Source organism: Dasypus novemcinctus, chromosome 17 (assembly GCF_030445035.2).
Source record: "Dasypus novemcinctus isolate mDasNov1 chromosome 17, mDasNov1.1.hap2, whole genome shotgun sequence".
Taxonomy (NCBI): domain Eukaryota; kingdom Metazoa; phylum Chordata; class Mammalia; order Cingulata; family Dasypodidae; genus Dasypus; species Dasypus novemcinctus.
This window is the reverse complement of record NC_080689.1, coordinates 63,140,480-63,156,593: the sequence shown is the minus strand read 5'-3', so window position 1 is coordinate 63,156,593 and position 16,114 is coordinate 63,140,480. Positions and strand designations below refer to the sequence as shown.

Genomic DNA, 16,114 nt, shown 5'->3' with positions numbered 1-16,114 from the left:
AGAACGTGTAAATGAATCAGCGTGGCTGCTCCAGTGACACTATTTATAAAAAGAGGCTGCTGATGGGCTATAATTTAGCCACCCCTGGTTTGGACAACTGGTTCTGAGGCGTCAGAGAGCATAAGAATCTCACGTGGCTTTGTTAAAACTCAGACTGTTCAGATACAATTTCTGAAAAAGCAGGTCTGCGCTGGGCCTGAGAAGGGGCATTTCTACCAAGTTCCCAGGAGGCGCGATGCTGCTCATCCAGGGAATACACTTTGAGAACGCGTGGTCCCCATGGCCTGTCTCTCCCTGAGATCTTTGCAGTTGGGTTCTGATGGATGTTTCTGGCCCAAGCAGGATGGCCTTTTTTTCTTGTTGAACCTGCACATTGCACCACATTGAAATAGTTTCAGTGCAAATTTGCGCCATCCATAAAACCCTTCAGGGCCTCCCATTGTGCACAGGGAAAAATCCAAATTCCTTCTTATGGGCATAAGATGTAGTGCTGGAAGGCTCTCCAGGCTCCACTCCCACCCCTTGCATGCTGGCCACACCCCAGGTTTTGCACAGATCAGCTCATGCCATGCCCTTTTGTGCCTGCTTGCCTTTGCACCTGCCATTTCCCCTGTCTGGAAGACTTTTCTTGGAAATGATCCCCTGGCAAACTCTTCTTCAGTTTTTTTTTCAAAGTGTTTTCCTGATTAAAAATTTTTAAAAAAATGTTACAGCAGTTGTAGGCTTAGAGAAAAATCCTGCGGAAGGTAGAGAGCTTTGCCCATGATTAATGTTTTCCCTTAGTGGGTACATTTGTTGCAATCGATGAACCAACATTATTATTATCATATGATTAACTATAGTCCATAGTTTAGAGTAGGCTTCACACTTTGTTTTGTACAGTTCTGTTCTTTAAAAATTTTTTATTGTGGTAACATATATATAACATAAAAGCTCCCATTTTAACTGTTTCAGTATATACATTCACAATATTGTGCTACCATCATCATCTTTTCTGGCTAGAAGTTTTCCTTGGCCCCAAATGGGAACTCTCTAACAATTGAGTATTAATTTCCCATTCCCCAACCCCTCAATTTTTTTTTAAAGACTCATCTCAAGGAACATCTCATCCCAGATTCCCTTGCCAAGCCCCCCCAGCCCAGGTGACTGAGATGACACCCTCTTTCATGACTCTATTCTAACCTGCACATGGCATTTAATTAGTTCATCATCTGTCCCCTTCTTACATCTGTCTCATTTCACAAGACTGTAAATTCCTCGAGGGCATGAATCGTGTCTTACTGGTCTTTTTATAACAGTCCCCGGCTCATAGAAGATAAGGAATGTTGAACAACGAATGTATGAATGTTGAAGATATGAATGAAGAAATGAGTGTTGTGGCTCCATTTCAATAGCTGAGGTAGAGATGATACTAAAGAGCAGGATGTGGTGACAAGGAGGGAGGAAAGAGCTGAGACTTGGGGCTCCTGGTGACAGGATGAGCTCTTAGTGTGTGACACCTGTGAGGGCAGGTAGAGCAGATGATGAGGAAGTCCTGGGATAGTCATGAGTGTGGGCAGGCAAAGTGGATGGAGATCAAGTCAAGGAAGTAAGGGAGACTCTGGATGGATGGACAACTTCCTCGAGAGATGGCGGGAATTGAGATGGAGACTGCATGGTGGCAGTAATGAGATGGGAAATAAAGTGACATGGTCAGAAAGCACATGTCTCAGCAGAGAGTTTTTCTGGGTAGCAGAGCCGAGTGTCCCAGGAGTACTGAGCCAGGCGTCTTGAGCTGCAGCTCCCTGGGGAATTTGGTAGTGGGATGGAGGCGTGGTCTCAGCAGCACTTGCTCTTGGGGAACCGAGCCCGAAGGACGTGGGCCTCAGTGGCCAGCCGCTGGCGGGTTCAGGAAGGCCAGCTCTGGGACATCCACCATCAGCCCCCGGTTCCCTCTCCTCACACCTCTGCTGCAGCTCAGCTTCTCTGGCTGCTCCTACAAGGCTGGAAGTTCTTCAGGGGGAGCTTGTATGACTTTTCTGATGTCAAGAAGTCTTGGAGGAGGCTGAGCAGTTCTGTGTGTCCCAAGGAGCTCACCTGGCATCGGTGAACTCTGAGGAAGAGCAGGTCAGAGCTGGGGGCTTAGGGTGATTCTGACAGGGTTGGTGATTGACAAGGGCCTTTGGTGCTTTGACCTTCCTCCTCTAGGGGAGGGCACAGCCCATAACCTTCATGTCTCCTGTCAGGCAGGGAACAATATTTAATTCCTCTGAGCACCTTGCACTGGAGGCAGAAACCTGGACAACAAACCCCACTGTCCTCAGTGACTGATGGAGATTCCCTGAGGTCGACAGATGTCAGCAGCAGGGCAAGGCAGAGGTGGGTGGTAGGGTGGGCACCCTGAGAGCATGAGGGAGCATGTTTTTCCCTCAGCCCCTCAGGTCCCTTTGGGCTTCCTCTCCTGTCATCAATCTTGATTTTTTTTTTATCCCCCCCCCCCCCGAGGCTTGCTTGCCATCTGCTCTCTGTGTCTATTCGCTGTGCATTCTTCTGCGTCTCTGTATTCATTTTTGAATTTATCCCACCCCATCCTTGAGACTTGCCTGTGGTCTGCTCTCTGTGTCCATTTGCTGTGTGCTTTTCTGTGTTTCTACTTGTCTCCCTTTTTGCTGTGTCACCTTGCTGAGGCGGCTCTACGTAGCACTTGCAGGCCAGTGGCTCTCGGTGATGTGCGGGTGAGGCTGCCTTCACAAAGAGGCCCCAGGACACGAACCCAGGGCCTCCCATATGGTAGATGGAAGCTCAACTGATTGAGCCACACCCACTTCCAGAATCTTGACTTTTTAAAATGCAGTTGAATGTTTCATTAGTAGGATAATAAGCAATAGTTACATTATAGAAGGCTTATGATAGCAATGTTACCCTTGAATTACATAATTTTTAGAAGTAGTTTTTATTTTCAGGTCATTTTGTGAATTCTGAATATAATAACTAGACTGTAGCCTATGTCGCAGAGTGCTGTGAAAAAAGAGAAACACCCTGTATTATGTTTATCTGCAATCATTTGAAAGTTTATTTCAGTAGTATAGCTGCAACATGTAGCTTTTCCATTGATATTACTACAAGTTGCTATTTTAAACCTCTATCCACCACAATTTAAAATAACTATTCTGGATTAAGTTGCTTCACATTAGTTTATTTTCATTCCTAAATAGATGTTACATATTTCTCAAATGCTGCTCCATTCCTTCATTGAACAATTTCTGAAGGTTTACTCAGTATCTTCTTCTTTTTTTTAAAGATGTATTTTTTATTTTATTTATTTCTCTCTCCCCCCGCCCCAGTTGTCTGTTCTCTGTGTCTATTTGCTGTGAGTTCTTGTTGTTGTTTTTGTTTTTTTGTTTCTTTTTGTTGTGTCATCTTGCTGCATCAACTCTCTGTGTGTGCCGTGCCATTCCTGGGCAGTCTGCACTTTCGTGCTGGGCGGCTCTCCTTATAGGGCGCACTCCTTGCGCGTGGGGCTCCTCTCGTGGGGGCACCCCTGTGAGCCACGGCACTCCTTGCGCACATCAGCACTGTGCGTAGACCAGCTCCACACGGGTCAAGGAGGCCTAGTTTTTGAACCACAGACCTCCCATGGGGTAGGCAGATGCGCTATCCACTGGGCCAAGTCCACTTCCCCAGTGTCTTCTTGTTACCACCTGGGTAACAAGATTTGTTGACAAGTCCTGGATTTTCTGCAGCAACTTAATAAATTTCTATTGTTTCTCCTGATAGAGGAGAATAGGATTCACTAGTAGCTTTTGCACTTTCTGAAGCACCCGGCTCATCTCGTTTGTTCAGTTTTGTCCCAACTTTGAGAAGATTAGAGGAAACAACATGTCTGAAAGCTTCCTGTGCAAAACCGCCGAGTCCCGCATTCCAGCACTGTTTTCTGCTGTTATCTGTTCATGCTTGCCTGGGAATTTCTGCACTGAGAGCAGACAGGGCCGGTGTGCAGCATCCGGGTGGCACCGGCACCCCCCCACACACCCCCTGGTCCACAGGTGCAGATCAATCTCGATTTTAATGTCAGTCAATCCCATGGCTGTGGAGGGCACGTGAGCAGGAGACCCAGGCTTCCTGGGAAGGCCAGGCACTCACATTCGATTTGAGGAGCACCAAGGCCATCGAGGCCCAGGGTGGCCAACTGGACATCTGGGGTCGGCCTAAGGATGCGTCTAGGTTATAAAAGACCTCACTAGCTCTGGTCATTTCAGTTGACATTACCACCCAGGCCACAGGGTGCTCCTGAGACTGTTATGTGGGTGTGAAAAAGGCCGTGCTGCTTTGTGAAGCATCTTGAGAAGCTCTGGCCAGATGTTGTCCCAGGACAGCACACCTCGTATCCAGGGCTGGGACTAGGTAGGGACAGTCACGTGATGGGATGCTGGGCCTCCCCGAGGGGCCCTGGCTGCTGCTTAGACCCTGGACACACCAGGGAAGGTGCAGGGAGGGGTCCAGCTCTGCAGGGAAGTGCGAGTTCTGGGATGGAAGTTGAAAGGAAAGACCCCTCCCTTCCCCTCTCCCCAACTTGCCGCCTCACAGACACCCTCCCCATCCTTGGATCATCAGTGACTTAGGATGTCCTCAGCAGACCCAGGCCCGCAGGCATCGCAGCTCTGTCCCTTTTCTGGGGCTGCAAGGGGACTGGGGAGCCACGTCAGTTTAGCTCCATGTGCCACAGCAGGGACAAGGACCACTGCCTGTGTCTAGCTGAATAACATCTCTCTATTTCCAGGTTTTTGAGCAAGGAGCAGCTGGACAACTGGCAGCACAGGAACAGGCCCACGGAGGACTGTGTCCATACTCAGCAGACGTGGAATGACATATACTGTGATGCCACCTATCAGTGGGTCTGCAAGAAATCCGTGGGTCATGACGTGGCCTGAGGGCAGAGCAGAGCTGAGGGGTCCCTTTCAGTGGCCAGCTCTGGGCCTCCTCCATGCTGCCTGCGAGTCTCTGGCCTCTGCTTGCTCTCTGGGGCTTCCACTTGGCCTCCTGGATGTCCTGCCTTGAACTGTTGTTTAACCCTTTCGAGTCAGGATAGAATAGGGACCTAAGGAGGAAGGGGCAGAAAAACCTAATAAGCCTGGCAAGAGAAACTGAGGCACTGGCCTGCTGGCTAGTATGAATGTGCTGAGCACAGGGGCAAATTAGGAAGGGGCAGCTAAGAAGCACACACCCTGCAGCTTACAGCACACAGCACACACCCAGCGGATCTGTGATCAGGAGGCAACCTCATTATATGGCGGAAAGAGGGACAGGGCAAGGGGGGCAGCACCCCCACCCCACCCACTTTCAGGTTACTTCTTGCTTCATTGACAGTGACCAGAGGCTGATCACCGGCGGTCAGCACAGCCTGCAGAGCTCGTGGACAGCAGCCAGAAGCCAATCACCACCCACCAGCATCCCCTAACCCAGCCCCTAACCCGCTAAGGGAATTGGATCACCCAGTAGAGTTCCCCTGCTGTGTATCAAGCATGCCAATCAGGGCACACCTGGAGTCCTGTACCCCCATAAATCACGGACCCCATGGTAGAACTTTGCATTTTCCCCCTTTGCCTGCATCCCTGTAGGTATACTTTCCTTCTCTTTCCTCAACCCCATTAAATTCTTTGCTTGCCTGATTAATGTGTGGCTTGTCCTTGAATTCTTTTTTGAGAAGAAGCTGAGAACCTAGATACTGGTTCTGATCACACTTCAAGACATTGACCCCACATAAGCAGGGGGACCAATGGTGTGCCCTGGTGTGCTCCTCAGTGTCCACCTCCACAACCAGCACAGGCTGTCACCCAGCAGGTCCTCAGTAAACACTTGATGAATGAATGAAAGCCCTTGGCTTGTTAATTTTTTGGTTCTATTTTTCTTTATTAAAAAGACATGGAAAAACATTTGGGTCCTTACTGAAAATGGAATTTTTCTTGTTTCCATTTCATTATTGTTGATGCAGACATTACACTTCTCTGTTAGGACATGATACTTTATTCTGATTAAAGAAGGATCGTTCTTTGTTCCAAACACAACAGTCTTGGATACACTTTCAGGAAAATTGGCTATGCTCTCCCTAAATCAGTTCCTTGTTTCCATTGCTTAAGGCAGAATTCTGAGTGAGATAAAACCTGGGGTTGGACTAAGGTGACATTCTCACCTTGTGTAGGTAAAAGGCTCATGAGGAAGTAGGTGCATCAGCATTTTGAACTTCTAACTAGTTCTAGTAAAAGAGGTTAGAAGACTTGCTTCCTCCCGGTGTCAGCAGCACTCTGTCCGGCTGACAATTCTCAGGTTGCTGGACTTTTTATCTTTTGGAGATGCCCTCTCCTTTGTCTTGCAGCTTCCATAGACTTCCAGATTCTGGCTCCTCCCCTTGGCTTTTGCTTGTTTATCTCTTATAGCCATTGTGTGCATGCACAGGGAACACTATGCAGAATTCTGGAGACAAGCCTCTGCAGCGTTCCTCCTCCATAAACTTCCACTGCTCTCAGTCTCCTGAAGCTCCCATCCCACTTGGCCCTTGCCTGAGCTCAGTGAGACTGTCATGCCCCATTTGAAAAGCCCCTTCTTGCATGACCTCATCCAGAAAGAGCCTCCAGGAAGAAACACAGGGGGTTGGAAGGCTTCCTTGTCTCAGTTTTGCTCTGCCTGTTCAATATCTAAAAACAATTATTTCATGTATTTTGTCTAGTTCCCTCATTGCTCGCAGCAAAAGGGCTAGTTGAATTATTCCACCATAACCAGAAGTGGTAATTTTGTCTTTGATGATACCTTTTCTTGAACAGAAACTTAATTCTATGGTATTCATGTTTATCAATCTTTTACTTTAGGGATTCTTCGATTTTTTTTTTTTTTTTCAATCTTAGAAACTCCTCTTCTGTGCCAGGATTGAAATAACACTTTGCTATATTCTAGTTCCTATATTTGTTTATTTTTACCTTTATATGGTTAATCACCTGGAATTTGTTTTTGAGACTATTGTGAGATAGTCATCTACTTTTGCTCAAATATTAAATCATAACCTGTTCTTCAGTCATTTGGAAAGCCAAGTGTTAGAGGTTTGCAGTAATTAACAAGCTGTAGCTCAGTTACCATCATATGCACTGGGGAAAGGCTACCCCTCCCTCATAAGCCTATATGTCTAAGGATATTGCACTTTCCTGCAGTTTAAACAAAGAAACCAGGTAGAGGCAGGAGTAAAGGGAGACAGAGATCTTGGCTGTGTGCATATCAGAGGGAGATGAAAACATTCAGTGCCTGCATGTCAAAGGGAGATAAAGAAACCCTTTACTCCCTACAGATCTAAGAAACAGCCAGTCCTCCAGCTTTCCAAGAAAACTTAACTCCCTATCCCACTACCCTCTAGCCCTACAAGGGAAATTTTTCACCTCTAGGGCTCCCCATTGGCCCCTGCACCTCACTGGGTCCTTCAACCCTCTCCCACTGACCATCATTTCCCCACCTAGGAAAGTTCTGTGTCAATTCAAAAATTCAATTCCCCCCCTTCCAGGAGTGGGCTAAAGTCTCTCTTCAGACCCCCACCATGGTGGTTTTGGGGCTGAAGTCTGTTCTTCAGACCCCCTCCAATGGGAGAGCTCCTCAATATATTCTCTGCCTGTGGTCATATCAGTCTCTGTGTCCCAGTGAGTACTGTTTTTCTCCAACACCAACTCTATCTAATATGAAATGTATGAGCTTGTTTCTGGATTCTTGACTGCATTTCACTGAGCTCACTTTTCCTTTATTGGAACCACACTGTTTTCATTGTTATATCTTTATGTTTTGTTATCACCTAGGGCAAGCCCCTTTGGCTTTTTCAAAAATTTCTAGCTCTGTTTTTGGCCAGGTCTTGGTGACTGCTGAATTTCACTGAAGGGCCACAGGTGGCTGGCTGGAACCTTCCTACATGTGATTCTTTCTCGTTCCTCTCAAGCCTGTCAGTTTCATCACAAAGGTGTACTCCAGTCTTTTGCTAGAAAGATAGAAGCTCAGCTGCCAGTCTTCTACTGGCCTAGTGGAGATGCGGCATTTTACTGTTTGGTATAGAGATGTCTCCAGAATCCCTCTGCTTTCAGCCTGGCTGTACAAACCTCTCCTGGTATAAACCTCCTTTCTCTTCTGTAAGGGACTAATGCCTGGTTACGGGAGGTAGAGGAGTGAATGGGTATGTCTCAATGGTCTCCATAAAACCCTTATAAACAGTTTTCCTGTTTTCAGCCTACCCTGCCTTTAGAGGTAATGGATACTTGTGAATTGTGAGCTTGCCAGTGTTCTATAGCATGGATTGTCCCACTTTTTACTCACTCCCCCCATTACTGCTAAATCACTTACCATTCATTTACCCATTGCTAGCCTCCAAACTTTTGTTGCCATTTCTTGTCTTCTGTTAATTCCTCTTCCTTTGTCTTCATCCTTATGGGCTATTCTCTTCTTTATTCCTTTACTGCCATTATAATTGTTTCTGGGAGGAAGCAGCTACGAATGGATATATTTAATCTAGCCCTTTTAACTGGAAGTTCATGATATTTTCTAATAAGATACTAGGATACTAGGGAATGGCATTGAATTTTGTCTATCTCATATGTAGCCACTTTAACCAATATAGACATCATAAATCTTATTCATTCTCATATTTGTTTCTAGTTAATTGCATTGAGTTTTCTGTGTAAATGAAATTCTATGCCAATAACGATAACCATGATTGTTCTTTTCCAGAATTTAGACCTTTTCCTTTTCCTTTTGTTGTTGCATTGGTAAAGCTTCCAGAACAGTGTTGCCTGGAAGGAGTGATAGCAGACCTTCCTGTCTCCTTCTTTCCACTAATGTGACTGTTTCTGGTTTTGCACTATTGTTTATTGCTTGTTGTTGGTTTTGGATAATTACCCCTTATAAAGTAAAGAAAATTCCCTTCAGTTCCAAATCAACAAGAGTGTATTTTTAAAATTAGGATTGAATGTTGAATTGTACAAGTGGTTTTTCAATGTTTATCAAAATACTCATCATTATCCCTTACTCTGTGAACATATTGATCACATTAATAGTTTCCTAATGATGAATTGTCCTTGCGTTTCTTGAGTAGCAACCTCTTTGGTTATGGTATATTATTCTCTTAGTATGTTGCTGGATTTGAATTCCTGATAGTTTAGTCACTGTTTTCTTTTCTTTTTTTTTTTTTCATTTACTGTTGTAGAAGTGGAGAGACATTCAATTATTTGCATATAGAAAGGCCAGGACTCTGGAATGATCTTGGGAAGGAAAAAGATTTCAGTAAGGCCAGCAGGACTCAGGACTTGTCTGTTCAATACCTGAGCTGCAACAAGATTTTCAAGTTCCTTTTGCACAGGGTGGGGAGTCACATGGTGATTTTATGAAAAAAAATGCCTTTCATTTTTAAGTGTTTGCCTGAGTACCAGATAGCTTTTGAGTTAGCATAAAGGTTTTGAATTAACATATAGCCCAAATTCCCTCTGGATGCAACTTTGAATACACATCCTTTCTGAACATTCAAAGTCTAAAGGGCCTATATTACTTAATTGAATTTCTAGGCACAGTTGGATACAGAATTAGATAATTTTGAATTCAAGCACAGGCTATATTTTATTTCCCCTTGAAGCAAAGTTTAATTTTATTTAAGATTCGGCATCGCTATTTTGAGAATCTCTCTGGACTGACTGGTATGTATATAGAGTTTGCATTGCTAAATTGTTTCCCAGGACTGGAGTGGTTGCCATGATTATCAAGGGCAGGGCTGCACCTTCTCACTGTCCCTCAGGCTCAACTTAGTCTTATCTACAAAGAGATAAACAGCCTCCTACCCATAGCCTGGGGGCCACTGGCATTTACCTGCATTTCCTGTGGCTCCAGATTCATCAATTAATTTTATTTTACCCTTAAAGGGTTTATACTTTTGTCTTAAAGAGGTGATGAAGGGCGATGCTCACTTTTCTGTAACTACTTCCTGCTGGCCTTGGCTTGTAGTCATTCCGTAATGTAAGAAACAAAGATTAGATTAGTTTTCACATAAAGGAAGAAAATATTTTTTAATGTAACCTGGCAGCCTACTGCCTCAGTCTCCCACTCCCATGTTAAGCAGGAAGAATGGAAATCAGCTGAAGCCAGTGCTATAGGCAGTCAAAAAATGACCAAGAAAGAGCTAAGAGAATACCAATTCAGCACTAAATTCCATTCCTTATTTGGCAAAGAGGAGCAGGTAAAAACTAAAATGGTTGGAATATGATGACGGAAGCGGTGAATCACAAACTTTTGCGCGGGCAAGTTAGATCTTCTCGGATAGGCTGTCACTTCTGAAGTATCCAATCTGAAGAAACAGAGGAAGGGCTTGCGTGCTAGGCTTAGGGCTATAAATTGTGACATTTTTGTTTGCTTGGTGCGCCAGCCACGTTTTCTGGTTGTGTGCCCCTTCTTGCAAGATTGAGAATAACTCTTTTCTTCTCCACAATCGGGTGAGCCTTATTTTCTTCCAGAAGAAGATTTTTTTCCAACAGGTTTGGGACCTCATCTGGGATTCTGAGCCTTCAGAGAGCATACCCCTGGGGTGGACGATGAGAAGGCGTGCCCCGCTGTTTAAGTGGTCTTGGACTCCACCGGCAGGGGCCCCACCTCTTGCAGCCAAAAGGCCCGAGAACAGACGCTTAGATCTGCCAATTGTGGACCAGAAAAAGGGAAGGGAAAATCTGCCTCTCGTTGGCCAGGTGACTCCATGCATGGACCAGGTAAGAAGAAAGGCTATTTAGTATTACCTTGGTGGATGGGACTTCTAATGAGTTGGAGGCTCACTGTGTGTGCCTGAGAATTGTGACATACGGCAGGAAGTGAGTGCAGAGTCCCGATTCGCATTTCCCTTCTCCCTTGAGGGAAAGGGCCAGAGATGGACAAAGCAAAAGATTCAAAAGAAAGAGACCCAGACAAGATTCAGAATGGGAAATAGAGGCAGTCGGTCAACTGGGAAAAAGCAGAAGGGGGTATGTGTAAGATCCCCCAAAGACATTCCTCCAGATACTCCACTAGGGAGGATGTTAAGGCATTGGACCGATAGTGATTGGACCAAGGGAAAAGACAAGAAGAAAATGATTCAATACTGCTGTTGTATCTGGACCAAGGAAAGTATTTTACTACCTGGTGTATTCTGGCCAAAATATGGGTCAGATGAGGATTGGCTTTGTGCTGACCTTGTACTGTATGTTAATGGAAAAACACCCTTCTCCAAAGAAGAGTCTGACTATGCTATGTGCTGGTTAAAGGGAAAGGGGGCCACTTTCTATCCTGTGAAAGCTGGAAATCCAGGCTCCAAGACTAAGCTTGCAGAAACTAAGGCTGCAGAAACTAAGGTGGCAGAAACAAAAGCTGTAGAAACTAAAGCCTGAGACCCCCTGTCTAATCTCCCTCCTCCTCATGTTCCGCCTCCCCTCCCAGGAAAAGGGTCATTAGACATGGAGGGCCCAATAGAACCCATTCTAAACCCTTGGGAACTGGAGAATCAAGCAGGGTCAACAGCCGCACCGGTTACAACCCACCAACAGCTGAGGAAAGAACTGGAAGAGTGTAAGAAAGATATACACAGTTTTCCATTTGCCAGAGCATCTGAGGAGAAGAGAGTGAAAAAACAAAACTCCATTCAGCCGTTGTATCCGCTGAGAGAAGTCCCAATGGGGCCAGGGGAAATTGGCTATGTCAATGCCCCAGTGACAAGTACTGAAGTAAGGAACTTCAAGGAGGAGATGAAATCCCTAATGGAAGATCCAGTGGGGCTGGCTGAACAAGTAGATCAATTCCTGGGTCCTAGATTATACACCTGGCCTGAACTTATGTCCATACTGAATATCCTCTTTATGGGAGAAGAAAGAGGAATGGTGTGGAGGGCAGCTATGGAGGAGTGGGACAGGCAGCATCCACCTGGACAGGGGGTAATGGCAACAGAACAGAAGTTCCCAAACACAGACCCTAATTGGGATCATAATGACCTGGGTGACAGAACACAAATGAAAGATTTTAGAGACCTCATTATACAGGGGATCAAATTGGCCGTTCCCAAATCTCAAAACTTGAAGCAGGCCTTTGAAGTAGCCCAGGAGAAGGATGAAATGCCCTCTGCTTACCTGCAAGGATTGAAGGACCAAGTGAGGAAATATTCAGGGATGGACCCTGATGATCCTGTGGCTCAGGGAATGTTAAAAGTCAGCTATGTAAAAGGGTCTTGGCCTGACATTCAGAAGAAGATTCAGAAAAAAGAAGGATGGATGGATAAGCCGTTGGAAGAGTTATTGAGAGAGTCCCAGAAAGTGTTTGTAAGGAGAGAGAAGGAAAAGCAGAAACAGAAAGCAAAGGTCGTGATTAGCAGTCGATCAAATGGTAAGTAAAAGACTGGAGATGGGTCAGGGAGGGAATAGGCAGAGGCAAGATAAAGATGCAACTTGGTCTTATTTAGATAAGGGGACAAGGAGAATGCAAGGCTCTGCAGGGTGCTCTGACTGGGAGGATGGGTCATTTCAAAAGGGAATGCTGGACTTTAATGAAAGAGAGTCTGGTAATTCCCCTCATGAATTTTGAGGATTCAGGAGGTCTGATGCTCCTCACTTCTAAAGCCCACTGGGAGCCTTTAGTAAATCTAACGGTGGGCCCATATCATAAAAAAATTACATTTCTAGTGGACACTGGCACAGCCTGATCCTTCTCTCCCCAGAGGAACCAAATTCTCTGGAAGTTCCCTTACAGTCTCATGGGTAAAGGAGAAGGATTTGAGGTCCCCATTCTTTCTCCCACTAATATTTGTTAGGCAGACAATCAAACTGTAAGCCCTTTGTTGTACATCCCAACCAGGTAGAAACATGGAGAGACCCATCATTTCCTATCTTTGTGAATGAAACACATGTGTTTCCTGGGCCTATAGATGACAGACTACCCCTAAAACCTGATGAAGAAGGGAGGAAATATATAATCTTTTTTTTTTAAAGATTTATTTTTATTTATTTAATTACCCTCCCCTCCCGCCCGTTGTCTGTTTTCTGTGTCTTTTTGCTGTGTCTTGTTTCTTTGTCCGCTTCTGTTGTCGTCAGTGGCAGGGGAAGTGTGGGCGGGGACATTCCTCGGCAGGCTGCTCCCTCCTTCACGCTGGGCGGCTCTCCTTATGGGTTCACTCCTTGCGCATGGGTGCACTCCTTGCGCGTGGGGCTCCCCTATGCGGGGACACCCCTGCATGGCATGGCACTCCTTGCGCACGCATCAGCACTGCACATGGGCCAGCTCCACACGGGTCAAGGAGGCCCAGGGCTTGAACTGCGGACCTCCCATGTGGTAGACGGATGCCCTAACCACTGGGCCAAAGTCCGTTTCCCAAAATATATAATCTTATCCTTCCTTTTGATCATACACCATTATATATTGGAAAAAGTCGCCCTTGCATGCAAACAAAAAATTGGACTATGGTTACCATGACAAATAATGGTACAAAATTATTCATAACTTTGTTTCCTTCACATAATTCTTCAGTAACTGAAAAGCAAAATTATAATTGTCCACCCGAAAAACCTGAAAAGAGGGATGGCAGGAATGCCATATAGGAAGAGGATCTGTCATTTTTAATGATTCCTATTGAATAGTGAGGGAAAGTGCTTCTATGGAGACCCCCAATGAATATAATGATAGATTTATATGGTATGGACTTAACAAGGGTCAAGAAGTTAGACAAGTGCAATGTCCTTTTTCGGAATCTCTATTCTTGGGTGAACAAGTGGTATATACTAACAATTTCACTGTTTGGAAATGTAAAGGAAAATGGTTACCAACCCCTTGAATTAATGACACCTATAGTCTTAATATACATAAAAACTTGTGGAAAGTATTTCTTGGAATTGCCCCTGCTTATGAATGGATTGATAATTACAGTCAAACAGGTTAATATCTACAATTAAATCAAATCTATCCATTGAAAGCATGTGTTAGGGATCCTTTCATATTCATTATTGGAAAAATAACTATAAAAGATAATGCCTTGTTTTATAAAAATGGTGCCTTGTATACATGTCTTTCAGAAAGTGTGTTGCAGGATTGAGACACCGTCACAACAGCCAGAAGACGATGAGGTATATGGATTCCCATGCAAATTAACCGAATATGGCAGTCATCACGTGAAAGTCAGTTATTGCTACACATGGCGCAAGAAATCATGAAATGGATGAAAAGATTTATTGGACTCCTAATAATTAGTATAATGGGACTAATTGGAATCATCAGAGCTGCTGCAACTGCTGCTGTCGCTTTGCATGAGACTGTTCAGACTCAACAATATGTGCACGATTGGCAGAAAAATGCTACTGATTTGTGGCATAGCCAAGAACACATTAATGAACAGTTAAATAATCGGGTTAATGATTTAGAAATAGCTGTTTTGCATATTGGAGATAAATTGTATAATTTAAACTTGTTAAGGGGATTGAAATGTGATTGGAATGAAAGCCACTTTTGTATTACTCCTCTTGCCTGTAATTCATCTGATATAGAAAAAAAGATTAATCATTTGCTAGGCCAGAAAAGTAATATCTCTCAGGAAATAATTGAATTACAAAGAAAAATATTAGAAATGTCTCCAAATCAAATTCATGTAGCCAATATCAAGGATATTTTCTCAGATATGCTTCACATATTACAAAATTTAACCCAGTTACTTGGTGGAAATCACAGCATTTCCTGTCAGCTTTCGGAATAGGGTTAATCATATTTGTTTTGTTGCTCATGATTCTTGCCTGTGCTGGATACTGCTTTCAAAGAACATTGCAAAGCATAAGAGCCAAGGGACATGCGAATAATCTGGTGCTAGCAAAAGCACTTCAATGACTTCCCCTAGTCGAAGAGCTTGGCTGGTAGTCAATGACGGGTAAGACTCTCAGAGGAGGGCAACCTAAGACAGGCACAGTCACCTCGACTAAAACAAAAAGGGGAGATGTTGGAAACTGAGGCACAGTGGCCTCACAAGGAGAGACGTGCTGTCTCCATGCTAGTGCTGTCTCCATGCTAGTGCTGTCTCCATGGCTATGCTTGCACTCTCAGGAATGCAGTAATTAAGAGTTCCCGGCAAATGGGATGAAGCAGTTAAAGGCAGAAAGAAAAGATGAGCACATACCTTTTGTAGTGAATAGAAAACATAGACTTTGTACCTTCAGATGAGATTTTTAAAAATTCCTTAGACTGTGGCTAATGCTGACAGTTAACTGCATGTTACTGTTTGTTGTCACATAGGCTATGTTTTGCTCCTTGTTGTCACATAGGCTACATGTTCCTGCTTGTTGTCATGTAGATTGGGGTATATAGAGGGCTCCTTGTAAACAATAAAGTTGTCTGATGAGTCTCTACCCGCAGATCCCCTGATCGCAGCTCTCTTGTTCTTTCTTTCTTTTTCTTTCTTTCTTTCTCTTTCTTTCACTCTCCTTTTTCTCTTTCTTTCATTCCTGATAGACTTCAGGTCCAAATCTCCAACAATCCCCAAATAAATTGGAATCACTGTATTCTCTGAAAAGGAAGTAAAATAACTAGAACAACTGGGGCATCGTTAGATAGCCAAGGGAAGTGCTCCTCCCAGACAACCAGCAGTTGCTGAATAAGCAAATAATGAGGGAATTACTAGCAGTTTTACACCAAGGTAGCCACTGGGGAGTAGAGGGCATGTATGACCACATCCTCAAGCATTTTGGGTGTATGGGCCTTTCTACTATAGCCACACAAGTAAGTGAACCATGCCTAATCTGTCAGAAAGTTAATAAGAAAGTTTTAAGGAAGCAAGTGCCAGGGGGTAGAGAGCCTGGCCTCAGACCATTCCAGAGCATTCAGGTTGATTATACTCAATTGGCCCATGTAGGCAGACTAAAGTATGTTCTGGTAATTGTGGATTATGTGACAGGGTGAGTAGAAGCATACCATCTTGCTTTAGCTACAGCATCAGGGACTTCAAAAATTATCCTTGAAGAAAGCATTCCTGGATATGGGTTAGTAGAAAACATAGATTCAGACAATGGTACATCCAGAGTGTTGCAAAATATTATGCAGGGTCTAGGTGTCACATGGAATTTCCATACACCCTGCACCCACCATC

At 44.5% G+C, this 16,114-nt stretch overlaps 2 long non-coding RNA genes across 2 annotated transcripts; both read left to right on the top strand.

Annotated features, from left to right (window-relative positions):
* The first annotated feature begins 2,250 nt into the window (after positions 1-2,250).
* Positions 2,251-5,648, top strand: LOC105747521 (uncharacterized). The gene is made up of 2 exons (XR_009181035.1): positions 2,251-2,358; positions 4,760-5,648. It is a non-coding gene; the product is annotated as an uncharacterized lncRNA (long non-coding RNA).
* Positions 5,649-12,124: 6,476 nt separating this feature from the next.
* LOC131274009 (uncharacterized) lies at positions 12,125-15,394 on the top strand. Its single transcript, XR_009181207.1, has 2 exons — positions 12,125-12,381; positions 14,061-15,394. It is a non-coding gene; the product is annotated as an uncharacterized lncRNA (long non-coding RNA).
* The last annotated feature ends 720 nt before the right edge of the window (positions 15,395-16,114 follow it).